Below are 10,160 nucleotides of genomic sequence, written 5' to 3'. Positions count from 1 at the left end.
AAAGAAATAGCACACATTGGTGTGCAGTCACTATGGAAAACAGTATGGAGGTTCCTTGAAAAATTAAAAATCAAACTAGCTTATAACCCAGCAATTCCATGCCTGGGTCTTTATCCAAGAAATCCGAAATATTAATTCAAAAAGATATATATACCCCTATGTTTACTGTAGTGCTATTCACAATAGACAATATATAGAGTATTACGGTGCCATAAAAAAGAATAAAATCTTACCATTTGCCACAACATGGATGGACCTAGAGGGTATTATGCTAAGTGAAATAAATTGTACTGAGAAAGACAAATACCACATGATCTCACTTATATGTGGAATCTAAAGAACGGAATAAACAAACAAAACAAAAATAGACTTATAGATACAGAGAACAAACTGATGGTTTCTAGATGGGAGGGGTGTTGGGGGGATGAGTGAGAAAGGTGAAGGGATTATGAAGTACAAATTGGTAGTTACAAAATAGTCACAGGGATATGAAATGCAGTACAGGGAATATAGTCAATAATAATGTAAAAAATATGTATAGTGTCAGATGGGTACTAGACTTACTGGGGAGATCACTTCATAAATTATATAAATGCCTAACCATTATGTTATACACCTAAAACTAATACAAAATAATATTGAATGTCAACTATAATTAAAAAATATATAGTCACGGATGTCAAGTAGAGCATAGGGAATATAGTCAATGATCTTTTAACAGCTATGTACAGTGTCAGATGGGTAGTAGACTTGTTGGGGTTATCCCTTTGTGAGGTATGTACATGTCTAATTACTGTGTTATTTTGTACAACTGAAACTAATAGTAAAAAAATAGAAGAAGAAATAGCACACAGAGACTACTGAAGCATGCATGTGTGGCTAACGTAAAGTCTGTACAAATGTTGCAGCATTCCCTTTCTTTGGTCCAAGAATGGGTTGACCAGAAGACAGATATTTAGTAGTTTATATGACCATCCTGGGGGATCCTCACCCACTGGCACTGAGCCTAGTAGAAAAGATAGACAAGAGTTTACCTCCAAGGAGATTGCATTCCAATGGGGAAAAGGAGAAAAATATCAATTTTGAAAACAGAAGGACCTGCTTGAATAGGTGACTGGAAAATCTTTTCTGAAGAAGTGCCACTTATGTTGAAACCTGAGCAATGAGAAGAAGCCTGCCATGCGGGGTCTGCAGGCCTATCCAGAGGAGGCAATGAGAACAGAGGGAAATTAGAGGAGCCCAGGGCATGAGGGAAACTTCAAGGAAAGTTCAAATGTGACTCAGATTTGGGAGTTATGCTGGTTTGAACAATGTCCCCAGAAATTCATGTCCACCCAGAACCTGTGAATGTGGCCTTGTTTGGAAGTAGTCTTTGCTGAGCTAAAGATGTTAAGACACACACAGTGGATTAGCATGGCCCCTAATCTATTGCCTGGCGTCCTTATATAAAGAGAGGAATTTGGACACAAACACACAAAAGGGAAGATGACCATGTGAAGATAGAGGCAGAGATTGGAATGATGCTGACACAAGCCAAGAAATGCCAAGGATGGCTGGCAACCATTAGAAGCAGTAAGAAGCAAGGACAGATTCTTCCATACAGGTTTCAGAGAGAGTGTGGGCCTGCCCACACCTTGATTTTGGACTTCTTTCAGGTCTGTGAAAGAATACATTTCTGTTCTCTAAGCCACTTAGTTTGCGGTACTTTGTATGACAGTCCACTGGAAACTAGGATAGTGGCTGAGCAGCAACAGCTCAGTCAGGGCCATGGGAAAGATCTTTAATTAGTGTGGTCATATGATCCTATTTCCATTTATAAAGATCTTCCCCTGTTGGGTAGTGAGGAGGTATGAGAACAGTAAGTGGAACCCAGGAGATGGTAGCAGGCTACTGCAATGTCCAGGTGACAGGAGTTGGGGCTCTATCCAGGTGGCGGCAGTGGGACATGTGCCATAGAGCTTGCACATAGGTCCAAGTACACTTGTTATCAGACACCACATTGTGGAGGGACAAGCGTGAAGCTAGGTTGCAGGAGGGAGGTTGTCAAAGTCATTCAGGGAGAGATGGCGGAGGGCAATTATAGTAGAAATGGAGAGAAGGGGATGGTGGTGATGGGCTTGGAGGGGTGAATAGAGGGAGTGCAATTCCTGGGTTTCTGGTTCTAGACACTGCGTAGATGGAGGTGCCATTTACTGAGATGGGAAAGATTTGGGTGAAACCAGGGTGGAGGAAGAAGATAAAGTGTTCTGCTCTGGAATTGTCAATTTACAGACATCTGTGGTAGTCTGAGTGGAGATGTTACCATTTCTATCCCATTTGCCTATCCATTGCACTATTTTTTTTTTTTTTCAAGGCTGGGGAACATTTTTCTCTCATTCTCAACCCTGGGAAGACAAACATTTAATGATATTCACAGTGACATAATGTTGGATTTAGAACATGTAGGTTTGGAAGAGGCGGAGCGTATCCACTCACAAGCTCCCCCTGGGGTAAGTCGGCCAGTCCCTCATTGAAATGGCCTAGCTGCAGCCATAGTGCTGATCTTGGGACCCGGGGACAGATAGTCCTGGGTACTCCTGGTGCCATGGAAGGGCAGCTTCCCCCCATCTCCACCAGGGCAGGGCCCCATCACTCCTAGTGGCCCTGTCTACGTACTCATGCTCAGGGACATTTCTGTGGACCACTGGACCACTTGAGGCTGCTCGGTTCCAGGTGGATAAGGGACATTATCCCACCAGCATCTGAATTCCTGAGCAGCTTTCCAAAAAGGATGTACTGGCTTATTCCTTTCCTCACTGTGCCTTTTTAGTGTAACACATTGTTTTTAATTCAATTTAATTTTTCAGTGTCTTACAGTTCTCTGTCCCAAGGAACTTTGGAAAAATTTACCTGAAGCTTGTTTGGGGAGATATTTATAGGGTCCCACTTGCTGTGCCCCAACACCTGCTTTCCCAAGATGTCAACCCAGCCACAGTACAAGCCCTTTCTTGGGGAACCTCCCTTGCTCCAGCAGGGTGGACCTTCAGAGGGTGCAAATAAACTGTGTTGCCTTCTATTTCAAAAGGCTTAACTCCAACTGATAACCTGCCTGAGCAACAAAGATCTGTTTGCCATCTCATGCTTGTACACCCCTGTGTCGCTGGACAGTCCAACACCTGGCCACTCTCCTTGCAAGTCAGGACTTCAGTAGAGCATCTAATCACCAGGAGGAACCTTCCAGAACCCTCTTGATGCCTACAAATATGTTTCAACTCTCTTGTCACAATCAATATTCCTTTACGTAGAAGCAAGAAGGAAAATTTATAGTTCCTAATGAATTGATTTTCTCCAGAAATTTATCACATAAAATTAAGTTGAACAAGACATGATGCATTTTGTAATTATTTGTAATGTCTTTGTGGAATCTTCCTTTTAAAAAATAGGAATGTTTTAGTGCTCAAGCACTCTGCAAGTTGCCAGGCACCAGTTCACATTTTGGTGTGACATAGTGCAGAAGTTTGACAGGGCAATTGTCCTCCTGAGGCAATCATTTTCCATGTAGAACAAAATGTCGGGAAATGTCAGAGAATTAGGGGTCTTCTCATTTTCTGACCCAGAAGGGCTGATCCAGACTCATTTGTAGAGACTTGAGCTGCATCAGCTATTGTGTAGAGTAAATGGAGCATTCTGAAGTGTTTAGCCTGTTGGCAATTACATAATCGAAACCACTGGATCAAAACAAACAAATAAAAACAATGTTTTGGTGTTTGTGGGAACCTACTGCACAATTTGAATTCATGGCACTGACTGTATAATTAGTTATGAAGGCCCCTGACATAAAGATACCTGAGTGAGGTGGAGGGAGCATGAACAAAACTGCAAAATTCTTATTTTTGCATAACCTAACTTGGCCTCATTTCTCCCGAAGCGTAAGTCATCCATTTGCGCAAATGATGTCCCCAATTTACAAAATCTAAGAGTTTGTAGATGCAATGAAACTAACAAAAATGAAAAAATGAAACGATTGGTGGGGAAAGAGAGAAAAATCTAAATCAATTCAACAATATAAAGAGGTGAGGAAAAGCAGGTGGTTGTCAGTGTAAAACATAAAATAATGACATGGAAGTAAAACATGGGACTCCAGCTCTCTCCTCAACCATGGTCAGACTGTGCCTCCTTTTTTAATGTGACACGAGCCCTGGAAATATGAAAATGAAATATGGCAAATTGGTACCCTGGGTTTTTTGTGCTTTTGAACAGCACAGACTTTTTGCTTATGATGAAAATCAGTATATGAAAAGAAATCGATCTATCAATAGGTTCTTGTTTTTCTCCACCAGCAAGAAGCTCAACTTATTTTGAAAAGCCGAAAGGAACACGGGCTGCTTCTTATAATTAACTTCCCCCAGGAAGCTTAGCCTTTGGAAGTCACACTTTCTTGAGGGACAATCAGAGCTACTTAGCTTGTCTGACCTTGTAATGGTGGTGAAAGCAAGACTGTGTTGATGAGATGCACTTCCTCTGTGCCTCGGAAGCTGCGCTGCTGCCCACTGTGGAGAGCGGGTCATGCAGGGCAATCCACAGGGGCTCATGTGGTTGAGAAGAACATAAACTTCTGCACAATAAGAGATCTCGGGGATGCAGGCCGACAGAGATCAGGGCACCTTCTTAAGCTCTCTTTCAAGGAGCTCTGTGATTGACACCTGGCTTAGCTAGAGAAATACACTATTTGACAATTACCAAGTGCCCTGAAAGTTTGGGAAGCAGAGGCCAGACAGGGTACTCTAACTCCCATGAAGTGGTTTATTAAGAAAAATAATGTAGCCTTAATCTGTCTTCTGTCTACAACTCCCTCTCCCCCTGTGCCCCATACCACCTTGGCCTCCTCATCTTAAAGGAAAGAAAAAAGAGAATTTATATCAAGCTCTAGGGTATTCTTGCTAGACCTACTAGATTCAATTGTTCATAGCTCTTGGATTTGTGTAAACAAACAACTGTGAAAGCCCTAAAACCTCGAGTAATTTGAAATACACAGTAAATGAGTGACAATATTTATCTTTTGGAAAAGACCTTTAAATAAAGACTCAGAGGAAAAACAAAAGAAAAATAATCATTTGGTGTGTTTCCCCAACATATTGGCTTTTTAATTGTCTGTGTATGCATTTTAGCTTCCACCAAGAAATCTGCATCCTGCTTATTACTAAAGATTGAACATCACCAGGAATGTCTGTTACTATGGCAAATGCTTTTATCGGGAGAGGAATGTAAATGAGAGGAACTCTCATAAAATGTACTGCTAAAACATGAACACAGGAAAAAATTCATCATTCTTGGGTTTCAGCATTTTAATGGATATGGTGACAATTAAATCAGCTATAAATATTTTAGCAATAAATTATTATGTAAACAACCCTATTTTAAGAGCTGTGGAAGATACAAAAGCAAACAATGAGATCTGCTTCCTGGTCTCAAGGACCTTCCATTCTAATTGGAGAACGCAGATGTAATCACATGATAAGTTAAAGATAAGCTCAAAATAACAGGCAGATGATTACCTTAATGTAATACATACATGATCAACTGAGAAATAAATTATTTAGACATTAGTTGCTATAGGAATCCAGATGAGGAAGATATAATAGCAATGTTTGATTAAGAAAGGCCTCATTAAAAAAGGGGTTTAAATATTGATTTTTTTTTTTTTTTAACATTGATTTTTAATGGTGGATGGCATTGGGACCGGTCAGGGAGAGAGTAAGGATTATGGAAAAGTTAAAACATATTTGAGGGAATTGGCTCAAATAGGGAATCTGTGAAGGGAAAATTTGGAATTCCAGATTAAAAAGATAAGTCTACATTCCAGGGGTTTCCTTTGGAAATGCTAAGGGATTTGGATATTATTCTGTAGGAAAGGAGTAAATGCAAAAGATTATTTTTGTTGGTTTCCCACTTTTTTCTAAATAATGACAACAGTCTAACGATGACAGTCGGGTCAGCCTTGCCCAGCATGGTCTCAGACGGGGGAATGGAGGTCGTCCTAATTCAGTAGTTCATTTGCTCACCATCCAGTCTTGCTCTAGTTCCCATTCCAAGGCTGGCAAACACATCCGTGAAGTGTATTATACTTTGTGTTTCCATACTACCTCTCACATAGTTCAACCTCTCCAGAGCTTAGGCTTTCTGCCAACAAGCCCCAATCTGCCCATAAATCAACTTTCAGTGTCTGCTGTGGTATCTTCCCAAAGCTCAGTGCCCACCTGCTTGAACCTGCTGGTTTCCAGGGCTACAGATGCAGCCAGCTCCTGCTTCACCATGCTGACTGTGATGGGTAGTTGTGGGCTTTTGTATGGATGGCACACTCCAACACCCTTGACCAACCTCCAGACAGTCTTCTGGTTACCACTCAACTCTTGAGACTCACATTTTCAAGTGCCTGTTTCTAGAAAAGTCAAATTTTGATCATGCTTTCATAGCTGGATGCTTAGACCTAATGAATATTCTGACTCCACCTGGAATCTTGGCTCAGCTCTTCCTCGCCTAATCCATCTCATAGCTAAGTAGTTAAGGGAAAGCAATATGATAAATAAAGCAATGCATTAGGAGTATTAAATATGCTATTCTGTAAAATAAGAAGAATAAAAAAATGGTAGCAAGGAGACTACCATTAAGAGGATTTAAATGTACCATGAAGTAAAAAGATCTGGGCTATGATAGTGGTACTGGAATTGAAAAAAAGGTGATGGTTTATCCCGTGAATACAGGATAAATGTGTAATTTGGGAGTAAGAAATTTACTGATGGTCAGTGGTGCAATTTCTCTCTAGTGGGTGGAAACAGAAGCCAGACTAAGCTAGCCAGCAAGTCTATAATTAGAAATAATGCTGGAAGTTTGCACCTAGATGTGGGTATGAATAGTAGTAATCACTGAGAAATTTGACAGTGAGTAAATGAAGAATTCTGCTCTGTGTGTGTAGGCAAAGAGAAACAAGCCCCTGCAGTTGTAAATACTTGAGAGACATAGGTAGAGAAAATAGTTACTTAGAAAGGGAGAAGCAGGTGGAGTATAGTTCTCATGCCTCTTGACCTGTTTTGTAAACAAATTGGAAGTGAAATCATTTATTTAGAAGGACTATGGAGGATTGGGAACTTGAAGAAAGGGAAAATGGCAGGGATAGTCAGTATAGATTATGTATTGGGGGAAAACACAGGCACAGAACCTTAAGAAAATCATAGTGACACATCAGTGAGGGACAATTCAAAGTAGAGAACACAGTGAGTTCAAGCAGCTTTATGAGAACACGGACGTGGGGCCCAACAGCTGGGTAGGAAGCAAACAGTGAAGATGACCCAAAGGTAGACCTTTTCCCAGTACACCTGGCTGAAGTTTAGAGGTGAAGGACGTCCGTATTAGTAAGAGCCCAAGCAGCTGACCTTTCAGTCCAATCTGGACAATGTTTGAAGTTCACGGTTATCAACAGGGGACTAGAGAGCGATAGGAGTTTGCCAAGAAGGCACAGAGGTACAGATCTGTTTTGGGGTAGAAGGTAAGGAACAAGAAGTAAGTGGAAGATGAGTTGGCTGAGAGGGAGGGTGCCCTGTTTCTTGGCTGGTGCGGAGTATTCAGAAGGGTCTGTGACATCATGAAGTGAGGAAGCAAGTAGGTGGAGGCACTTAGCAATCCCATTAAATCTCATTTTAAATATGGACCTTTTAGACAGAATTTCTCAACTTTGGCATGTGACACTCTCTGCTGTCCTGTGTGTTACAGGATGATGCTTAGCGACATCCCTGGTCTCTGTACATGAGATGTAGTGGTGCGCCCTGTCAAGACAACAAAAATGCCTCCAGACGTTGCCCTCTGGGGGGAAGGTCTGTGTGCAAAATCTCCTCAGAATTGAGAAACTCTGGGATGAATGACATTAATTTCAGGAAACAAGAAAAAAGTAACCAGCAAAGAAGTTGTCTAAGTCAGAGAAAGGAGTTGACAAAATGCAAGTGAATTGCTGAATGGATAACAAAATGTGGTGTACGCATACGATGGAATATTATTCAGCTTTCAAAAAGGAGGCATTTCTGATACATGTTACAACATGAATGAACCTTACAGACATTAGGTGGAGTGAAATAAGCCAGACACACAGAACCAAATATTGAATAGTTCATTTATATGAGGTACCTAGAGTAGCAAATTCATGGAGACAGAAAGTACAATGGCAGTTACCATGGGCTGTGGGGAGGGGAGAATGGCAAGTTATTGTTTAATGGGAACAGAATTTCAGTTTCGGATGATGAAAAAGGTCTGGAGGTGGATGGTGGTGATGGTTGCACGACGTCAATGTACTTAGTGCCACAGAACTGTGCATTAAAAATAGTTAAAATGGTAAATGTTATGTATATTTTACCTTAATAAAAAGTTATTTTCATGCATTGGTCACGCATGATGCTACACTTGTTTTGGTCTCTGATATAATGGTTCCAGAAGGGCAATTAACAACCATAGTGGTGATTTGAACACAGTGGAACAGAGTGGTAAGCATGGGTTTGAGGAGTCAGTGCTTCTATATTAGTCAGCTTGGGCTGCCACAACAAAATACCACAGGCTGGTATGATGGCTTAAACAACAGAAACTGATCTCAGAGTGTTGGAGGCTAAATGTCCAAGACCAAGGGGCCAGCACAGTCAGTTTCCAGTGAGGCTACTTTTCTGGGCTCTTTGCAGATGGCCACCTTCTCACTGATCCTCACCCAGACTTTGCATTGTGTACACACACTTCTGGTGTCGCTTTCTCTTCTTATCAGGATACCAGTGCTGTCAGATGAGGTCTCACACTTATGACGTCCTTTATCCTTGGTTACCTCCTTCAAGCCTATCTCCAAATACAGTCCCATGGAGTGTTAAGGCTTCAATGTATGACCTTAAGGGGGATGCAATTCAGTCCATATCTGCTTCCTACTCTTCTCCTATGTTGACTGGGCAGTGAATGGGCAGAGGCAAATTTGAGAGGACACTGGTGGTCGTAGCTTCAGTGTGTTCCTGAGTGAGGCACAGGTTTTGCTTTAGGTAAGGAGATGATGAAAAGAGATGATGTAGAGAGTGGACAGAGCAAGAAAAGCAGCAATTATTCAAGGGAACAGAAACAGCAGTCTTGACGGGAGTGATAATGAGAACTAAATGTCACTAGTAAAATGCATACATGGTTTATAACCTCAGGAATAAATGACAACCAAGGCATTTGTTTACATAGCAGAGAGCAGCGTAAAACCCATAAATATTTGCAGCACTCTAAATGTATCATTCCTCCAAGGAGAGTGAATTAACCCACTCTTTTTCAGCACTATTAAATATTAATAACAAAGTGATGGCCTTCTCTTTAAAAGCACTTGGGGAGATTTGTGCCTTGCAGGTGACAGACTTGAGTTAATCCCTGACCAGCGAGACCAAAAACATTTAAAATAACAATCTTTACGGGTCCAGTGTTTTGGGTTTCTTTCCCCCCATTTATTCTAAAGGCCTAATCTTCCTATGCTTATATTCTCATGCAGCTGTGTTGAAATAAGTGCCATTTAGCTATTCAACATGATGAAACGCTAAATATGGTTTATGCCAGATTTAATTGCCACTACAAATGACATCAAGACTCTGTCCCTTGGCATAAAATTGTACTGCAGCTTGACTGATCTTGTCATTTTGGTCATTTCTGTGACTGATGCAAATCACTGCAAGATTCATTTGACTAACATTGATTGTAAAGAGAGCGCACGTGAACAGTTGGGCTGGACCAAAGTCTAGTTCAGATATTCAGTTGAGATATAGCCATAATCTAAATGCACATTTACAAACACAAATTAAAGAGTGAGGAAATGTTCAAGGTGGATCAATAAATGCTTGTTCCATGAATGAAGGAAGAAACAAAGGAACAAGAATTCCTGATCATATTTGTATTTCAAAAAGAGAACTGCAGACTGGGAAATTGATTGGAGGAGGCAGGAGTGAATTTAGGCAGACCAGGCAAAAAGCAGCTGCACTGCAACAGACAGTAGATGATGATGGCTGGGTCCAGCGTGGGACAGTGATGCTGACTAAAGGAGCACGGCAGACTTGTGTTACAGTGCCCTGTGTCCCGCTGAGGTCACAACCATGAATTTCCAGCGGTACCAATGCACCTGGGTGTGTGATATGCTC

Source organism: Rhinolophus sinicus, linkage group LG04 (genome assembly GCF_036562045.2).
Source record: "Rhinolophus sinicus isolate RSC01 linkage group LG04, ASM3656204v1, whole genome shotgun sequence".
Taxonomy (NCBI): Eukaryota; Metazoa; Chordata; class Mammalia; order Chiroptera; family Rhinolophidae; genus Rhinolophus; species Rhinolophus sinicus.
This window is presented reverse-complemented; position numbering follows the sequence as displayed.